Source organism: Labeo rohita, chromosome 22 (genome assembly GCF_022985175.1).
Source record: "Labeo rohita strain BAU-BD-2019 chromosome 22, IGBB_LRoh.1.0, whole genome shotgun sequence".
NCBI lineage: Eukaryota > Metazoa > Chordata > Actinopteri > Cypriniformes > Cyprinidae > Labeo > Labeo rohita.
In genome coordinates, this window is record NC_066890.1 from 35,681,841 (window position 1) to 35,701,781 (window position 19,941).

A 19,941-nucleotide genomic window follows, 5' to 3' on the forward strand; every position below is an offset into this window, starting at 1 on the left:
ATCCCTTTTTAAGAAAGTACAACTTGTTCATACATATTGGTTGTTTATTTGGATATTTGATAAATGTAAAATGTGAACTTTATTCTTGTTAGCTATCTGTCAGTGCTTTTTCAGAACAACATTGCCAGGACAGAATACCAGAATTTTCTTATATTTTTTTAATGCATTTTCATCAGTTTTAGACACGTTTCCAGTAGACGATAACTTATTTTTAATGTTTTTCTGGCCGAATGTCTGACAGAACGACACTGAACAGATCACGGTTTGGTCAGTTACCTGGATGCGTGGCCATATTGGAGATACTCAGATGTAAACAACAGCACGGTTAATGTACTACTGAATATGTCGTTCTGCTAATTTATGCTGTCCAAAACACAAAACAAACGTGCGGAAGTTGCTAAATCGTATAGAGAAGGACTTAGTAAGCAGGAAAGGGCACGATATTTTGACAAACTCTTTAACTGTTAAAAGTCAATAGGTGGAAAAGATGCATACGAGCAGTATTAATTAAGATATTAGCCTAATATTTCCCCTACCTGACCGAAAATAAGCACAAACATGAATGTTGTCAATACTCTTGCCCTGGAAATCCTGGTTCAATTTGGCCAACTACAAACACCTTCTTTCCTCAGACAGTTTTTTGCACTCTTCTACTTGATTTGTTCTAACTTTTTTGACAGTCTGTAGTACTCCATATGTTTTTCTCAGTCCAACCGATTAGAGCAGCCCAAAACATGACAATAACTGACTATTTTCAGCAGCAATAATCTACAAAATTTGCAAGTTTCATTCGGTTCAGTGACATTGTTTACGTTCACTGCTGCCAATATGGCACATCGTGAAAACACTTGTTTAGTAAATACAAGATAAAGTTTATTCAGAGTAGTCATCATATTTCAGGCAAAAAAAAACAAAGCTGAACTGTAGTAGCAAATGAGCATAAATTGTACGTAAAACTATTCTTAAACTATAACAGTTTACAAAAATTTGCTTGCAAATTAACTGTATATTTAATGAAAAAGCATTAATACATTGTATGGACCACCCCCCCCAAAAAAAGTATTTTCAATGTTTTGCAACTTGAGCAATTAAAAATCAACAGAAAAAAACGATCAAAGCCACATACTGGTTGCTGTTTATTGTTTAAAATATATTTACTTGAAGTTAAACTAAAATGATTTACCTTGTAAATGTGGCACTTTTCTTTCTTTTATCTGTTGAGAACTGCTTAGATGGTGAAAAGCATCTCTACATGACAAGTTTTCGAAGGGGAGGGGCTAAAAAATAATAGGGATTGATGATGTCAGCACAAAGTGAAATACGTTTTAGAGGCAAGGCACAATATTCCTTTTTGATGAGAGATTACGAAGACAAATTTTTCTTTCTTAGGAATAATGTGCTTCGTTCACAATAAGACCAAGCGCTTGTGTTGAGAAAGTAAATTGGAACAATTTCAAGTTGACTTTAAAATTCTAGTAATATCCTTTCACACTTTACTTTTCATAGTTTGCCGCTGTCCTTGCTTGAATGATTTCTTTTCTACTTGTACAGACGCACACAAGACTCAGAGAGGAAGGAACAAAACAGAGAAGGAGAGCGAGCGCTAAGATCCATCCTGTCAGCGTAATCATTCATAATGTGTTTTTTTTGAGACGTAACTCACACAGTGTCTCGGTGTCAGTCTCTTTTGCGTCTGTTGTGGCTTCTGCAATCATCTCCGAGGAGGTGAGTAATGGCCACAGCGGGGAAAGAGGAAGGCATCAGATATTCAACACATCGAGTCATCTCTCCTCCGCTGTCTGTACCTCAGGAGGATCCACGAACTTCAAGAAAACATTAGCCTTGCAGATAAAGATGTGCCCCTGAAAAGCAACACAAGAGATGCACTTTGAAGATGAAGGCGCCTATCCATCTTCATCAGATTAACGGAAAATTGAATGGAGATCGTAAATGGCATGTTTCGGATCCACTCACCACTGTCGATTTTTTTGTATTTTTTTTGTAGCCCAACCACAAAACAACCCACATTTGAAGCTTATTTTGACCTAGAACATGTGAACTTTTGGTCTCATCGTGTTTGTCACCCATCATCCATAAAAAATTAATTGTGAAAACCTGTTCACGCAGGAAGCAGCTGCACAGCAGAGGGTATTAAACTTGCCCATCCATTCGAATTTGTTATGATGAACTTTGGGGCCGATAACTCGCAACCCAAGCGTCCAATTACGCAGTAGACTGCAGGGCCACTTTAGATTTAATTAAAGGCAAGAAAACTAATATTACTTGTCACCGCACCTGACAGAGCACGATCTCGGCGAGGCTTGCTGCTCATTAGCGGTTTGGGACAGGAAGTCGCACCTCAATGATGTACCGTTAGCATCATCCTGACAGACCATCGCTGAATATTATGCAATATGTATTCATACGCTGAAAGTGACAAAAGAGGGAGGGAAGGAAGGAGAAGGAAAGAAAAGAACAAGTTGTGCTAGACAATGACTTTATAAAGGTTATTTTTAAATCAAATACATATACATTACCAGTCAAAAGTTTTTGACCGGTAGGATTTTTAATGTTTTTTTTTAAAGTCTCTTCTGCTCACGAAGCCTGCATTTGTTTGATCCAAAGTACAGCAAAAATAGTACAATTTTGAAATGTTTTTACTATTTAAAATAACTGTTTTCTATTTAAATATTTTTTTAAATGTAATTTATTGCTGTGATTTTAAAGCTGAATTGTTAGCATCATTACTCCAGTCACATGATAATAAATTATTATTATTATTATTATTATATTTATTATTATTATTATGTTAAAGTAGAATTTTTTCAGGTTTCTTTGAAGAATAGAAAGTTCAGAAGAACAGCATTTATTTATAATAAAAATCTTTTGTAAGATTATAAATGTCTTTATCATTGCTTTGGAAATCCTTGCTAAATAAAAGTATTAATTTGTATATTTTCTTTTCAAAAAAAAAAAAAAAATGCTGATCTCTGGATCTTTCTATTCATCAAAGAATCCTGAAAAAAATGTACTAAACTGTTTTAAGTATTGATTAATAATAATAATACCAATTTTACTAATAATAAATGTCTCTTGAAAAGCAAATCAGCATATTAGAATAATTTCTGAAGGGTCATGTGACACTGAAAACGAGTAATAATATTTTACATTTAACGTTGATAACAGGAATAAATTACATTTTAAAATAGAATAGAAAGCAGTTATTTTAAATAGTAAAAATATTTTAAAAATTACTGGTTTTGCTCTACTTTGCATCAAATAAATGCAGTCTTGGTGAGCAGAAAAAAAATCAAAAACGTTTGACTGGTAGTGTAATCTGAATATAAAATTATTTTTGAAAAATAAATAGATTTCCCTAATATAAATTTTCAAGTATACATAGTATATAATTAAAAATGAATGTAAATACTTTAATATACGAACATTTTAATATTAAAATTGATATAAAATATAATAACATATCATTAGTACATAATTATAATGATTTTAATATGAACATCTTAAAATCATAATAAAACATTTTAATTAATGTACATTAAAATTATAATGTAATGTAATTACAAATGTCCAGATATTATTTAAATTATATTATAATGGAGTTCTCATTTTCAATGTAAGTCATTATACATCTATATGAATAAAATTATAAAAGTAAATGTTAAAATTAACTAACTTTATATCTGATTTGTAAAAAATTGTACATTGAAGTGTCACACCAGGTTAGATGCCACTGCTTTTCGGTAAATAACATCCAAAAATGTTGGTCTCTATGTACTGCTAAATATTCTTTAAAATGTCTCATTTTTAATGTTGCATGGTAAAATCACAAAGGATATGGATTTGAAACGACATGAGGGTGAGTACATGATGTTTTCTGTTTTCTGTTTTGCATGAGGTATTCCTTTAATTGGCATGAAAATGACATGATATATACTTTAAATGCTAAAAATATGCTTCATTTTTTTTCCTTTTGATTTCAGGATTATATGTGATCTGGACGTGTTTTCATGAGATTCACCCTGAGGCTCATAATATCCTCGGTAATTGGTTTCGGTCAGCCACGACTGAGTATATTTCCTATAAAATGACAGCAAAGAAAAAATTAGAGCCAGCAACACATATTTCTACTCATTACAACCGTCTCTCTGTGGAAGACCTGCGTCGATCCCTGAGATGTCAATTATGATCATCTCTCTCTTTCTTAACATACAAAAACCATGAGTCAGGGATTACAAGGAAGGCAGAAAGAGCGAGACACCGTTGACTATATGGCCTCTAAAGACTGCAGAGGTTTTAGGATGTATTATAAGCCGTGTCCCTCGCCACAGCTTTAATTGGCTCGGTTTCTCTTTTGTGTCAGATATCACAATACCATGAATTAAGGGCTGCTTTATTACCGCCCGCATCTCCGCCACACGAGCTCTCCCTGACTAATTGAAAAGTGGTGGAACAAGGAAAGCAATTTACTCACCTAGAAATTACTTTTCATGATAACAATGCCATTTTTCAAAGCCAGGCGCTCCCGTCCACAGTCCCACTTCTTAAGAGGGAACCATTATTTGTGTCGGTGGGAAGAGAAAAGCCTATTTGCATTCCATTACAAGTCCAATTGGCACCCGGCAATGAGGAAGAGTATAGCGGGAAGAAACGGAGAGATACATATTTCACACCGTCTTGGGAAAATCTTGCACTTTGTGCTTAAGTTGCGCTGATGCGGTGTTATTGGGGAAAAAATCTTTGGAATACAAATTAGATTTTTTTGCCTAATTTTGTACTTATAGGTACAGAAGAAGGTGAAGACAGGATGTTGCGAGCCAGATTCGATTCCAGTTGATGTGAAAACGTTTGAGTAGAATCCAAAAATGGCAACTTTACCGCCAAATGCCTTTCGTTTTTTTTTCTTCATTGGATGGACATTGTGGACATTGGAAGGACATTGTGTCTAGACATATCATTTCAATGCAACATATTTTAGTGCGTATCGTTTTTCATTACATATCACTTCAAAGCAACTTTACAGTAAATAGTACCTTAATGCCTCCAGTAACCGAGAAAAATGTAACTGTGACATAATTTTGTTTCCCAGCAGACTTATAAAAACCTGTGCACCTGGACTCCCGGAAGTTGCATAGCAGTCGGGCAATCTGTTTGAAGCTTGTGATTTTTACAAATGTGCTTAAGTTTTGTGTGCAGAACACATTAGACTGTGGGCCATGCTTTAGGTTAAGAAACAGGATGAAGAACTGTTAAAACCTTCCCATTTGGGCAGCTCAGCAAGGGGCTACGAATCTCAAACTTTGTATTTTAGGTCTGGAGACGTCACTTTTTCATGAGACTAAAAACCATATTTACAGTTTTTCAGTGATTGCATTCAACTCTTTGTGTCATTAAGATCAGACAGGTCAGGGAGTGAAAGAAATTAATTCATGAATATATTAGCCTGTTTGAGCTCATTAGAGTGATGAGATGCTAATTTATGACGAGTGTGGGTTTATTTATAGCCCAAGAGTGGTGTAAGCACATCTCTTTAGACTTCTAAGTGAAGGATAGGGATCTTATATTATCTCTTTGCAAGCAGTAAGTTGTCTGATTGTCCGTAGCAAACCCTGGACGGATGGCCCATTCTGGTACTTAAAGTTTAAGGCCCCGCTGTGAAACTGTTTGCTTGGAGAGCTCCGGTTTAATTCGTCCAACGTGGACACGAGAGGAATTGTATCCGTCCAACGTGGACTCAAGAGGGAAATAAAGAAAATAATTGGCTTTTTGGTTTCCAAACAAGAAGCACAACTTCAGCTGAGCAAGACAAATCCAACCTATCCCAGAGCTCATGGGACAGCCGGCTAAACTGTTATAGCCAGAAGTTTATCCTCAAACCAAAGACGTGAAGTAAGTAAAGCACTTTCGATATTGTGCTTTTTAAAATACCATTTTGTCAGTCTCTTTTTTTCTGTACGTTTCAGGTTCAATAACTTCATAAAAGTCTGATTACACTGCATTTTCGATGGTAGGAAGAAGTGCTTCAAAGGTCACTAGAGGTTGAGTGAGTACATGTGCATTTCCCGCTTGGTCTTCCCCATGGGATTGCTACACAAATATTAAACTTCACAAGATTTTCTAGGTTTCTGGGTCTTGAAACAAACTAAACCTTCAGCACTCAATGGGAGGTCACGTATCGAGGAATGGCCTTCATGTTCTCTAAGGATTCTCAAGGATCTTGTACAGTGTAATTCGTTCTCCCGTTTGCTCCCACTCCATCATTTGTGCCACTGTTTGCCAGGTTGTGTGTGCAGGTCGGTCATCTTTGCCAGACCACACAAGGGAAGCCTCAGGTTGAGAAGGTTTCATTGATGCTCAAGTGTACAGGATACTCAGGTATGCATAGAAAGCATTGCCACTGAGGTGACCTTCTATAAAACTGCCTTCAAAACAATCTCTTCTGCAATCTCTTCACCATCCAATGTAGCAACCCTGCTCTTGGAGGGCTACCATCCTTCAGAGTTTAGCTCCAACCCTAATCAAACCCATTCATGGTGTTCAGAATTATGTGAAAATAACCAGCAGGTGTGCTGGAGTTAGGTTGAAATGGTGTAACCATATGTGCCATTTTTCCCGGACACATCCTTTTGTAAGCGTTTGACAAATCAGCATGAACTTACTTCCATTACCCTTCAAATTGTGCAAACTGAAATTGCGAATTGAAAATATTGAATAATTGAAAATTGCCTGGAAATACGCCAACTTCACAAAAACTCATATTTTGCAAAAAAGTTTTTACGTTAGTATGAGGTGGTTTTTTAGGCAGTTCGTAAAAGGAATATTTTGCAAAACTGCAATGGAAACAACGTTTTTGCATTTACAGGTCACCTTGCGTGTGTAAAAGTCACATGATCATTATTTAATGTACTATAACCTCAAAAAACACCTCATACTGTATGCGGCCACTTCCACAAGCATTGACTACACAATGCTTAAATATGGGGCTTTCTTTGTCATTAAAGCCTACATAACCCCTTATTTACACTGCACAAGTCTGCAGAGCTGATCACGGGCAGTCCAGTCAATGCTTGTGTTTATACCAGGTGTGCTGCAGCACATTTCAGAAGCGGCACTCCACACTGCTTTTGTAAAGATTGATGCCTACGTCTCCTACAATTAAATTAATGGCTAGTGCAGTGGCTGCAACACACGTAAACCTAGCTACATCCATCACCATGACTTATTGTGAGAGGAAAAAAATACTTTTATTTGCATAACATCAGTTAATGGAAACGGCGTCATTTTGCAAGTTTTTTTATGGACATTTATAAACTATCATAAACGTTTTGCACATCTGTAATGGAAACATAGAACTGTTTTAGACCCTACTCTGAAGTAGGAGCTAATTTAGTTCCCCCAAACAGTGTTCCTAGAACCAAATATGTTCCTAGTTCCTGCAGTGTAAACACACCAAAATGTAGGTACTTCCGTCAATAGTTCTAGAAGTTATGAAAAGGTTCCTCCAGTGCGAAAGCCCCTTATCATTACCTTCCGCAAGTATGAAAACAGGAAAGCAAAGCCAAAACCTGGATATTTTAGGCAATATAGAAATCCTGGCCAGGACGTGTCTAGGAAAAATGACACGTATGGTCACGCTAGTTCAGGGGTCACCAAACTTGATTCTGGAAGGCCGGTGTCCTGCAAAGTCTAGCTCCAACTTGCCTCAACACACCTGACTGGAGGTTTCAAGTACACCTACAGTAGTAAGACCTTGATAGCTGGCTCAGGTGTGTTTGATTAGGGTTGGAGCTAAACTCTGCAGGACACCAGCCCTCCAGGGCCAAGTCTGGTGACCCCTGCCCTAGTTGAAACCAAAATCTACAGGAAAATAACCCTGTAGGACAGGGATGGGCAACTCTGATCCTGAAGGGCCATTGTTCTGCAGAGTTTAGCTCCAACCCTAATTAAACACATCTTAACAAGCTAATCAATGTCTTCCAGATCACTAGAAAGCTACAGGCAGATGTGCTTGATTAGGGTTGGAGCTAAATTCTGCAGGACAGTGGCTCTCCAGGACCAAAGTTGCCCATCCCTGCTCAAGGAGTAAGGTTGGCTACCCTTGATCCAATACAAGGGTCACCAGACTCGGTCCTGGTGGGCCGGTGTCCTGCAGAGTTTAGCTCCAGCTTGCTTTAACACACCTGCCTGGAAGTTTCAAGTATACCTAGCAAGACCTTGATTAGCTAGTTCAGGTGTGTTTGATTAGGCTTGGAGCTAAACTCTGCAGGACACCAGCCCTCCAGAACCAAGTGTGGTGACCCCTGCCCTAGTTGAAACCAAAGTCTGCAGGAAAATAACCCTGTAGGAGAGGGATGGCCAACTTCATTCCTGAAAGGCCACTGTTTTGCAGAGTTTAGCTGCAACCCTAATCAAACACATCTGAACAAGCTAATCAGTGCCTTCCAGATCACTAGAAAGCTACAGGCAGATGTGCTTGATTAGGGTTGGAGTTAAACTCTGCAGGACAGTGGTCTTCCATGACCGAAGTTGCCCATCCCTGCTCTAAGAGTAAGGTGCCTACCCTTGATCCAAGTCAGGGGTCAACAGAGTCAGTCCTGGAGGGGAGGTTTCCTGTAGAGGTTAGCTCCAACTTGCCTCAATACACCTGCCTGGAAGTTTCAAGTATACCTAGCAAGACCTTGATTAGCTAGTTCAGGTGTGTTTGATTAGGGTTGGAGCTAAACTCTGCAGAATACCAGCCCTTCAGGACCAAGTTTGATGAACCTTGATCCAATGCATATTGTCCATCAATTTCTCGGGTGTTTTGTAACCCAGTGGTTAAAAAACACGTTCCTAGAGCCCCAGAAACATGGTTGGGAGGCACTGATATAATTGTTAACAGGGCCATTGAAAGAATTTCTCCACATCGGCCTATTGTTGTGGTGTCATCAGATAACCCTGCCCTTTAGTTTGTCCAATCCAGATATGAATGAAGAGAGCATAAGTTGTTTGTAAGCTACTCAGCTCCACTGATATTACCTCTTACAAGCTGCAGCCATGGAATAACAAACAAATATCATAAAATTCCTCACACTTCAGGTTAAAAACGCACCTTGTAGGCTTTACCCCAAGTAGAAGTTTCTTGGCCAGAATAAGCTGCGAAGTGGCCAGAAGTTAAAAGTCTGGCTAGGTGAGCTGATGTCCACAGCGGGTTCTTATCAAGTATTCATGGGCAGTTTGTTTCTGTGGGGATAAGGAAGTATGTTAATTCAGTGTATGCAAGGTACAGGTTTGTGCCAGCGTGCACAGGTGTTCCGGCTATATGGGTCTTAAATGCTGCCAGGAACAAATTACCTGAAGCCCTGCAACTATGGATCTAGACTGATCACTCTTACACATGAATGTTTTTAAACCTTTTCCAATGCACCATTAAGCCTTGGCAAAGCGGCTGGAAGGTAATTGCCACTCATTACACGTGAAATCCCAAACAACACACTTTGAGTTGATTGAAATTCAAGTGGCTGAATTTGAAAGTCATCTTTTATCACAAATGGTTTTACTGCCATAGAAATCCACTTGTGCATTTCAAATGAAAGTTTCCAAGCGAAACATTAGTCCAAATCAGATGCTATTAGATAAATTCCCTTAACTGCCAATTCGTAAGACATGCGATGTTTTGTTTTTCCATTTAAAATGATTGTTTTTTGTTGCACCCAACATGCGTAGATCTCAGAATTTATTAATTTAAATGAGTGGAAGTCATTCCTCCCTGATAAATATAACTTCAAGCCAGTTTTATTTCAAAAAAGGCTCAAAAGACTTGTGTTGAAGCAAAAATTCCCAAGGTGTCCTGCTTTGTTCCTGCTTTTTACTGCTACAGTGGCTGCGCATTGATCTGTGTCCAGAACAACATGCTGTTTTAACCTCACTACATGAAAGTATTGAAGCACACGACTTACTGTGTCTCCATATTTATGAACCTGCCAATAACAGAAGAAATTTGAGTGTCCGCTGGGTTTTTAGTACAGTACGTTGGCTGTGTATCTGTGCCCACCAGCCGCAGCGAACAGGAAGCAAGTTTACAATAACAGGAAGTCAAGGAGGAATAGAACTTCGCCCTTACAGTTACAGCTCAAAAAATATAAACAGATTTAAGTTGACTGACTGACACTTTAACACTTTAGTACAGTTTTTTAGTACATGTATACACACATTTTTGGTCACTAATTTTTGCTCAAATCATCTTAATTTAAATAATGTATAATAATGTATAAATAAAGTATAATAAGTTAAATAAAATTTTAAAAATGTACACGAAACTGGGAAGCACGAACAATTTTCAAAACTGTGAATTATTTCCAGAATTAATAAGATTTTCAAAATATTTTGTACATTTAAAAATCCTTAAAAGTTCTACAAAGTCATTTAAGGTTAGGGTTAGGGCTAGGGTAGGATAGCAAAGACACCAATTTGTCTTGGCTACAGTGTCAAATCTCGAATGGGATTTGCCCTGGTGCTTTGCAGAAACCCAAACAGTGAGCCAAGATGCATCTGTATATGTGTGTGTGCGAGAAATGGCGGTGTTATGATACAGTAGAAATACGGAGGCCTTAGGGCAGATTTCTGTTTGTGTGTGTGTGTATTTCTGCATGCGTTTGTATAATATAATGAAGCCTGAGTTCACCCTCGGGCACACATTTCTCCTGGGAAAGACAGCGAGTGGCTGAAGTCAAAGTTCAGAGCTCGACGAGGACAGCCAGAAAGCACAAATATACACATACTCGCAGAAGAGTTTTGATGTCTTATTTATGGTGCTGTCATTGTTTATTATCAAGTGGCTATATAAAGCATGAGCAGGCAGAGAATTTGCAGATTTTGTGCTGAAGTAGAGCATACTCGCATACGTATTCACACATTTGGCACACACAACAAAATGACAACTTCTATTGCTGTATGTAAAGTTTTATTTAAATTGTATTTATTACGTTAAAACCTAAAGTCCTATAAAGATACTCTTTAGTTCTCTTTTGACTTTTTTTATTCTTTGTTTCTTTTCCTCCTGTTTGCTTTCTGAATGGCAAATAGGCTGTCACATAAACTCAAAGCAAAAACAAGACTGTAACAGCAGTGTAATTTGCCCTGCCTCATTGTCCTCCTTCCCAGCATTCCTTCTGTCATATGTCCATTGGACATCAAAAGCTTTTATTTCTCATACTTCTTTTTTTTTTTTTTTTTTTTTTTTGCCAGTATGCATTCTTTGCAGAAGATGCAAATTTTCTGTGTGCATAGAATAACCAGATGACCTACAGCTGTCAAAATGTATAGTATATTGCACATTATAAATATATATGAGCCTTTCAACAGAATTGGACCAAACTGTCCCACAACCGGGACGAAAAGCATTTACGTATTCAGATTCAGATCTTAAATGTTTACTAAGATTTTTTAATTGTCTATTTAAACCCACAATAATTAAAATTTTAGTAAGCTTAATATATATAAAGTCGTCATTTATTGGGTTCTTTCAATTGGGAGGTGGCTGTCCCGAATCCTAACCCCTAAATTTCTTATGAAACTTACAAAAATTATATTGAATTAATTTTTTGTATTATTGTTTTCCCATGGTTGTTCTTTTAAAAAGTGAAAATTAAAAATGAATTATTTTAGATTTTCTTTGTAAATTAGGAAACTTAACTTTAACTTTAACTTAACTTTAAAACATTTCACATCACACTGTAAACAAGTTGTTGAGTCAACTTACAATAATTTGTTACCTGGCTGCCTTAAAATTTTAAGTTTTAGTCAACTTGAAATGTTAAGTTGTACTAAGTGACAACTTAGATATTTGAGTTGATTCAACTTAAAATTTCAAGGCAGCTGGGTAATAAGCCCAGCTTCTAAGTTTAACAAACCAGTTTTTTTGTTTAGTTAACTCACTTAGTACAATTTAACATTTCAAGTTGACTGAACTTAAAATTTTAAGGCAGCAGGGTAACAAATTATATTAAGTTGACTCAACAAATTGGGTTATATTTTTTTAAAAGTGTACCGGAACAGTTTATGTTTTAGTCCATTGGCTGAGACTGGTTTTAACTACATGCCTAAATTAATGATCATGAAATATTCCTGTTTCACTCTCTCTCATAGCTGCAAGGTGTGAGTAGATAGGTCTCATCATTTTGAGGTAAATGTGTTCAAAAATCTGGTACAAATCTGTGTAACTAACTGCTTAGAACTGTGTAGCTAACCATGTGCTGATTAGCATCTTTGAGCTAGGTTCAAAAGTATCTAAAATTGTCAATACCAAAACAGTCACGAAAAAAAACATTGGGTGAAGTTTCAATAGTGACATCTTTGTTTTTTGGGGTGTTATCCCATTAAATTGTCACTGCCGAAACAGTCACAACCAAAACATGTCATCATTGTTTTAGTAGTGACAAAAGTCAACACATGATCCTCATATTTGGGGGAAATATAATAAGTTTTAGTACAGTTATGCAAATTCTTTAATATGTTTTAGTAGTGTTTTAGTGTGCTAGTGTCCTAACACTAACCCTAAGTTCTGTAATGTGATGTTGTTGCTACCATAACATTACTGCCACTACCGAAACACAGAATGTTTTGTTAAAAATAAAGTATACTGAATTATCAGCTAAGATGTTATGATAGTTTTTGTTCAATGTATATTCAAACTATTGAATCCTAAAGTTTGAAATCAGTATGATCAACTTTTTTGCCTTTTACAAAGAAAAATTGGATTCAAAATACAATATATCTCATTGATTACACTTAAAATATTGTTAAAAATGTAATCGTTATTGATTTACCTCTATAATAAAATAGCAAAATATATAAATTTAGATGTAGATGTAGATGTAAGCAAATTTCAATACGTCAATATAAGCCTTCTAATTAAATTATTATTACTGTGTTTCAGTAGTGACAAATTTGGGGAAATGATAAATATTCCAAAACTTTCTGAAAATATGAGAATTAACTGTACAATTACTAGAAGTGTGTACCTTGGATATTATACAATTTGCATACATACAAAATTTTTAGAAAAAGACATTTTTTTCTGACCTCAGACCAATTTTTTAGAATGGCCCATATATAGGGGAGTACCCCAAGGTTCTGTGTTGGGGCCCCTTTTATTTACTATTTGTGACCTTGGACCACAAAACCAGTCATAACTCATAAGGGTCAATTTTTTGAAATTGAGATGTATACGTCATCTGAATACTGAATTAATAAGCTTTCCTTTAATCTATGGTTTGTTACGATAGAACAACTATTTGGAAATCTGGAATCTGAGGGTGCAAAATAATCAAAATATTGAGAAAGTTGCCTTTAAAGTTGTCCAAATTAAGTTCTTAGCAATGCATATTACTAATCAAAAATTAAGTTTTGAGATATTTACGGTAGGGCGTTTTCAAAATATCTTTATGGAACATATTCTGTACTTAATATCCTAATGATTTTTTGGCATAAAAGAAATATCTATAAATTTGACCCATACAATGTATTTTTGGCTAGTGCTACAAGACTGGTTTTGTGGTCCAGGGTCACATTTATGTTAAATAGTAAAAACATAAAAGGGGGGCCCCAACACAGATCCTTGGGGAACACCCTTATATTACTTTTATAGTTTTTGTTTGTTTTTCATCTAACTACATTGAGTAAATAATGCCACATTTTTCTTTAATTCCTTTAAGACAGTCATCACCTAGAGAGACAGAACACTGCCAAACCTTCACCGGCGGTTGGCTTCATCTCTGTGTGCAGTGGATCTTTCGTCTCTATATGTCGTGCTCCACCCCAGGAGGCTTTTCCTTCACCTCTCCGCTCCTCTGCAATTAAGGCTGACAGGACAGCTTGCTCTATTCCGCTGATGCCAGTACTTATCAAGACAGAGAGAGAGAGTTCAGGTATGTTCATCCATCAGTCAAGGCCCCTTTCCAGCCACCCACCCTGTCTCCATCCATGCCGATCCATCTATTGTTTTCTTTTTTACTTTAATTTTACAACTGCCACATGGGAGACTCTATTGATATAAATGAATTTGTACGGTAGTGTTGCTCAGCTACCTGTGTGGTACTATAGGAAGCAATGAAATACTACACAATTTGGGAACTATTATTATTTTGTATAATGGTTATGCATAATCAGATTAATAATAAATACATTTTTAACAAAATAAAAATTTACGAAATATTGTAACAAGTTACTTTTATTATCTATTTTAATTTCTTAAACTACTTTTATCTATTATTTTCAATATAAATTATAATATAATTTAAAACTACTTTTATACTACTTCTACTATCTGTAATTTTCAGTTTTGAATGAAATGAGTGAAATAAGAAATGCATTCTCAGTACAGGATTACATTTTTTCACTAAGCCTGTCGCAATGCATTCTGGGATTGTTTCTTTTCGAATGATACGTTATGCTGCATTTCTTTTTCTTGGTTTTCTTGTGGGATGCTTCCCTCAGTGTGATGCTCCCACAAAACTTTGTCCCTTTCTGATGGATCTACTTCCTGTTTCGACTCCCTATGGTATAAATACCTTCGGCGTGACGTGTTCAATATCACCACAGCAGTTTTCTCGTGTCAGTCATTCTGTCTCCCACACCCAGCTGTCTTAATCAATCCAGTCCTCCTCCTTCCCAGCATGCCACCTGTCCCTGCTGTGTCACTTCCTGGAGATCTTTGTTTTAGTGTCTCTTCCTCTCTTTAACAGTGAATCGATAGTTAACAGAAATGACAACCCTTATTCTCAAGTCAAACGCTTTATCATCAAGCACCCAAAGAGTCATATTGACTGATGCAAGACAGACAGTTAGCAATACGCCAGCATCAATTATTAACATCGCCTCTTGTAAACAGACATTTTATGAAATAGAAATGATTCCTTTTATAAAATCCATTATCGAACCATTTGCACTTTTTCCAGTTATGAATGCAAGTCAGAACGCCACCGTAATAAGTACTCAACTTTATTCCCCGCCAGGGATTTTAAACATTTATGCACCAGAGATGGAAATATCACAATAAAAGCCTAAGTATTGGCCGAATGGAGTGAAGAACAGACAAATGTTATTTGTTATGAGAGTAAGCACATATGGTAGTGCGTTTACAGTATGATACTTCCCTCTAGTGGTGATAGTTGTATGTGTTTGATGTGTGTAGCCATTCAAAGCTAGAGAATAACAATACTGACAGTAAATAGCAAGTCTTTACACTTTTTTGTAAAAGATTTGGTCAGATCATGGCTTATTTGACCTGTGTGTAAGTAAAAATGGCAATCGAAGGTCTGCTAAGAATAAGAATGTGATGTAAATGAGTTTTTAAAGCACATCAATATGATTAAAGCCGTTATCAAAACTAACTTAAAACCAGCTTGATAACCAAGTAAACCAGTTCTAAGTTTGGTCAGCTTCAGTCATTTGATGCTAGCATGAATAGATGAGAACAAAAATGTGTAAATTATTTTATTTTTGCTCTTATGTTGTTAAAAAACAGGCGGTTTTAGTGTTGTTGTTTTTTTTGCAGCACACTTGCACACACTAATTCTGGATCTAATTTACCGCAGATTAAATTTCATTTTACACTGTGCAGTGGGAGGTCGACTTTTCTGATATTTGTTAATTTCTTGCTTGGTTTAAGATGTTAATTAGCTAAATAAATAAATCACCATTTAATTGCAGAAACAAATTATTGGATATTTGATATGTTGACATTTAATCGCCATCTTAAAGTTCTTTCAGACAAACCAGCTCTTCTAAAACAGGAAATCTGTCTTTTGAAGTCATTTTCGTCACATTTCAGCTTTCCCCAAGAGTTTTCCAGTGATAAAGAGCCACCTAATAATCAAAGTGAATTATTCCCTCTGCTTAATATGTCACAGTATTGGGTTTGTATGCTTTAAACCAATATGATTTCCTCTTTATGACAGTATCAGGGCTTGTGCGTGTGTGTGTGTTTTTTTTTTTTTTTTTAGGTCAGCCTAACTTTCATCACCATTTTTATTTTTATGTCGTACAAGGTGGCGATTCAAAGTCTCTGCTGACAATTTGCGAGATGAATGGCAGTGTTAAAGCTGTGCAAACATCTGTTTGATGGCATGAAAAATGCGTACTTAAACGCGGCATGTAAAGACAAGGAAGAACAGACAGAAAGAAAGATGTGAATCTGTGAGTGGAGACTGAATTCAGTCTCTGACTGCCTGCCAGGTTGTTTTAAAAGTCAATCACCTGAGATATAGCAGTGTTCAGAAACTTCTGGCCATTCAGTGTAAATACAAATCTCTCATAGAGTTAAGAAAAAACACACACACAACCTACTGTACATTTGCTTGAAAAACCACAACTAGTTGTGTGCTGAGAATTCAAAATAACCCCATCTCTGTCTTTATTAACCATATCATTACTGCCACCTGCTGGTCAGGCTTTGTTTTACATTTACCCTTGAGCTTGGTGTTTTGCAAGCGAGTTTCTCTCTATGGATTGACAGATTTTGAAGACAGTAGGTGTTTATGCATGTGTATGTGTGTGTGCTACTTTGCCCTCCCTATCTTCACTTGCGGGAAACCGCTAAACATTCCCTGGCTTCTTCCAGCGCTTTAACAGCTCCCTACAGAAGCAAAGCCAAACTTCCCCCTGATTTCAGTGAAGGACCACACACCCAGATCAATCCCAGCATGCCAGGGAAGACTGATTGACAGGAAATGGAGGCAGATGGATCTAGCAGCTACGTGTCAGTGCAATGCTAAGCGACATAACTCTTCGGATAGCGTCGCCATGATCCGAGGGCAATAAATCTATGTTGGTTCCTCACCCATCTGTGAGAACTTTAACTGATACCCATAAGCAAAACATCGCGATCATTATCTAAGAACAGAATACGTTATCCTGTTTGCTAGCCTTGCCCTTAGCTTAACCTCCCCAGTCTAAATTTTCCAGTGGTTTACCAATCATCAGTCAAACTTCCTGCATTTTCACCACACGGCATTTTTCTAAAAGGTCTGTTTACTCTGCTCACCAAAACACTTGATGTCCTGTATAATGTGGGCACCCGAAGGTTTAAAAAGTAGGTCTTTGGGTAAAAAAGGTCACCCAGTGAGCACAAGTAGGCCTACTCCTCTGCACCAATTTCTTTTGTAATTCAGAACAGATGCAACCGGCAGACAGTTAAATGGTGACCAATTCTTTGTTTATTACCAGGGTGCGACCAGGAAAGAGAAAATACACTAGCAAGAATTGTATCCTGACTATTGCTAACAGAATGTGTTGATTTGCTTTCCTCCCAGCGGTTTTCCGTCAATAATAGCAAAAGCGGGAATTCCTAGATGTGAGCTCTTTTCTCCAGAAAAACAGATTTCCTGCTGAAAGACTTGCTTAGACTACCATTGGTTTTCATGGTAGTCGAAGTTGATTTAGATGGTGGACTAGACCTGGCACACAACATTTTAGCATGCTTTTGCAGCCTGAAATAACTTTGGGGGTTGTAAAAGATATTTGGTCAAAAAGAAAAATTGGTGGTCAGTTATAGTGAACAATTTAAGGCCTTTGCCATTTATTTTATTTATTACATTTATATAGCGTTTTCGTTGTAAGGGGTTTCTCTTCATCCAACACCAGTGTGCAGCATCCACCTGAATGATGTGACGGAAGCCATAGTGCGCCAGAACGCCCACCACACACCAGCTTATTGGTGGAGAGGAGACAGAGTGATGAAGCCAATCAGTATATGTTGGGATTGTTAGAAGGCCATGATGGTCAGAGGCCAATAGGCAACTTTGGCTAGGATGCCAAGGTCACACCTCTACTCTTTTCGAAAGACATCCTGGGATTCTTTTATGACCTCATAGAGTCAAGTCCTCGGTTTAACGTCTCATATGAAAGACTGTGCTTTTTGACAGTATAGTGTCCCCATCCTATACAGGGACACTAGGACCCACACAGACCACAGGGTGAGCACCCCCTGCTGGCCTCACTAGCACCTCTTCCGGCAGTAACCTAGCTTTCCCAGGTCTCCCATCCAGGTACTAACCAGGCTCAACCCTGCTTAGCTTCAGTGGGTGACCAGTCTTGAGCTACAGGGTGAAATGGCTGCCTTTATTTTAGACCTGAAGAGCCGCAGCCCTGCAGAGTTCAGCTCCAACCCAAATAAATCTCACCTGCCTGTAGCTTCCTAGTAACCCGTCAGACCTTGATTAGCTTGTTCAGTTGTGTTTAATTAGGGTTGAAGCAAACTCTGCAGGGACTGCTGCTCTCCAGGACCGACGTTCGCCACCCCTGGACTACACCTATAATGTCTTCGGTTTCTTTGTTTCTACTTAAGGTTGTGTGGTACCATTTCATTTTGGTGCACTGTTGGACTCGAGCCCCTACCCTTTTAATCACCAATGCTAAAGTGCCCTATCGGTCCTATCAGGGTGCCCCAGGAATGGGGTTCCCACCTGCCCTCTGAGAGAGATTTGTACATGCCTTCGGTAGGGAACCAATTCATGGAAGTCATGATCGTTTTATGTCTTGAACGATTAGTTCACTCATTTCATGTCTTTCTTTCTTTATTTCGAAAAAAAATAAGGTTTTTGAGGAAAACATTCCAGGATTTTTCTCCATATAGTGGACTTCAGTGGGGAACAGCGGGGCTCTACACAATCCTAGACGAGGACTAAAGGTCTTGTCTAAAAAAAAAACTTACTTTTTAACCACAAATGTTCATCTTGCACTAGCTCTGTGACTTTGTGCATTACGTAACCACGTTGGAAAGTTCACGTGTGGTTAGTTCTTTGTCTGTGTACTTCGGTTCAAAAAGGTTGGGTAGGGAGAAAAACTCCTCAAATTTCTCCTCCAACTTCAAAATCATCTGACATCGTTGTTTTACCTTTTGTTGTAAAGGCTGTTTGACTTTCTTTGCACATTCACTTTGTAAAAACCGGGTCAGTACTTCTGCTTACTACCTTTCCAACATGACTACGTAATGCGTTAAGTCGTGGACGTGTAGCTAGTGCAAGAAGAGCATTTGTGGTTAAAAAGTAATGCCAAATTGTTTCGCTAGACTAGACCCTTATTCCTCGGCTGAGATTGTATTGAAGTGGCATTGAAACTGCAGTTTGGACCTTCAACCCTTTGATCCCCATTGAAGTCCACTATATGGAGAAGAATCCTGGAATATTTTCTTTAAAAAACTAAATTTTGTTTCAACTGAAGAAAGAAAGACATGAATATCTTAGACGACATGGGTTGTTAGTAAATTATCAGGAAATTTGAATTCTAGAGTAAACTACTCCTTTAACATGTGTATTGCATGTTTTGGCGTAAAAGATCTCACTAAGGCCACACCATACAACCTAAAATGCAGCAGTCATGAAGGATGGACAAAATCATGTTCAATGGGCCTTCAACAGGATGCTTTTTCAGGTCAAGGCTGGTGGAGACACCAGCATAGGCTGGTGACATGGGATGATACTGTTTTTTTCAGATGCTAGCAGTTTGGGTTTTTGGAAAAGCCTGAAAGTGATACGTCTGGTGGTTGAGTTGCCTTGGGCGGTGTTCAAGGGCTGGCAACAGGTTGTCTTGCCCGCAGGTTCCACTATCCATGCCGAGCTTCAAAATGAACAGCTACAGTAGACATCAAACAGATTTGAGACACAGTTCTGCTTCTCATTACGAAGCAGGTGAAAGGTGGGGTTGAAAGGGGCAATTCAGGTCTGAAGGTGCAGGATCGACCTTGTGAGTAAGAAAGATGTACGAGCTAGAGGTTGCTGGGTCCTTCGGAAGAGATTACGGTGATGGAATGAGTGAGGAAATGAGGGTTAGCATTAAACTGATGCATAAAGAATGGCCTAGCAGGAGAAGGTCAAAATCAAAGTGCAGAGAAGTGGAAGAGATGAATCAGGAGAAAGAGAGGAAAAAAGGGAAAGTTAGACATGA

General features: G+C 37.7%; 1 long non-coding RNA gene across 1 annotated transcript; it reads right to left on the reverse strand.

The window, feature by feature from the left end:
* Positions 1–527: 527 nt before the first annotated feature.
* Positions 528–10,120, reverse strand: LOC127153815 (uncharacterized). The gene is made up of 3 exons (XR_007825338.1): positions 9,957–10,120; positions 9,110–9,240; positions 528–1,862 (listed from the first exon to the last, which is right to left on the reverse strand). It is a non-coding gene; the product is annotated as an uncharacterized LOC127153815 (long non-coding RNA).
* Between the last annotated feature and the right edge of the window lie 9,821 nt (positions 10,121–19,941).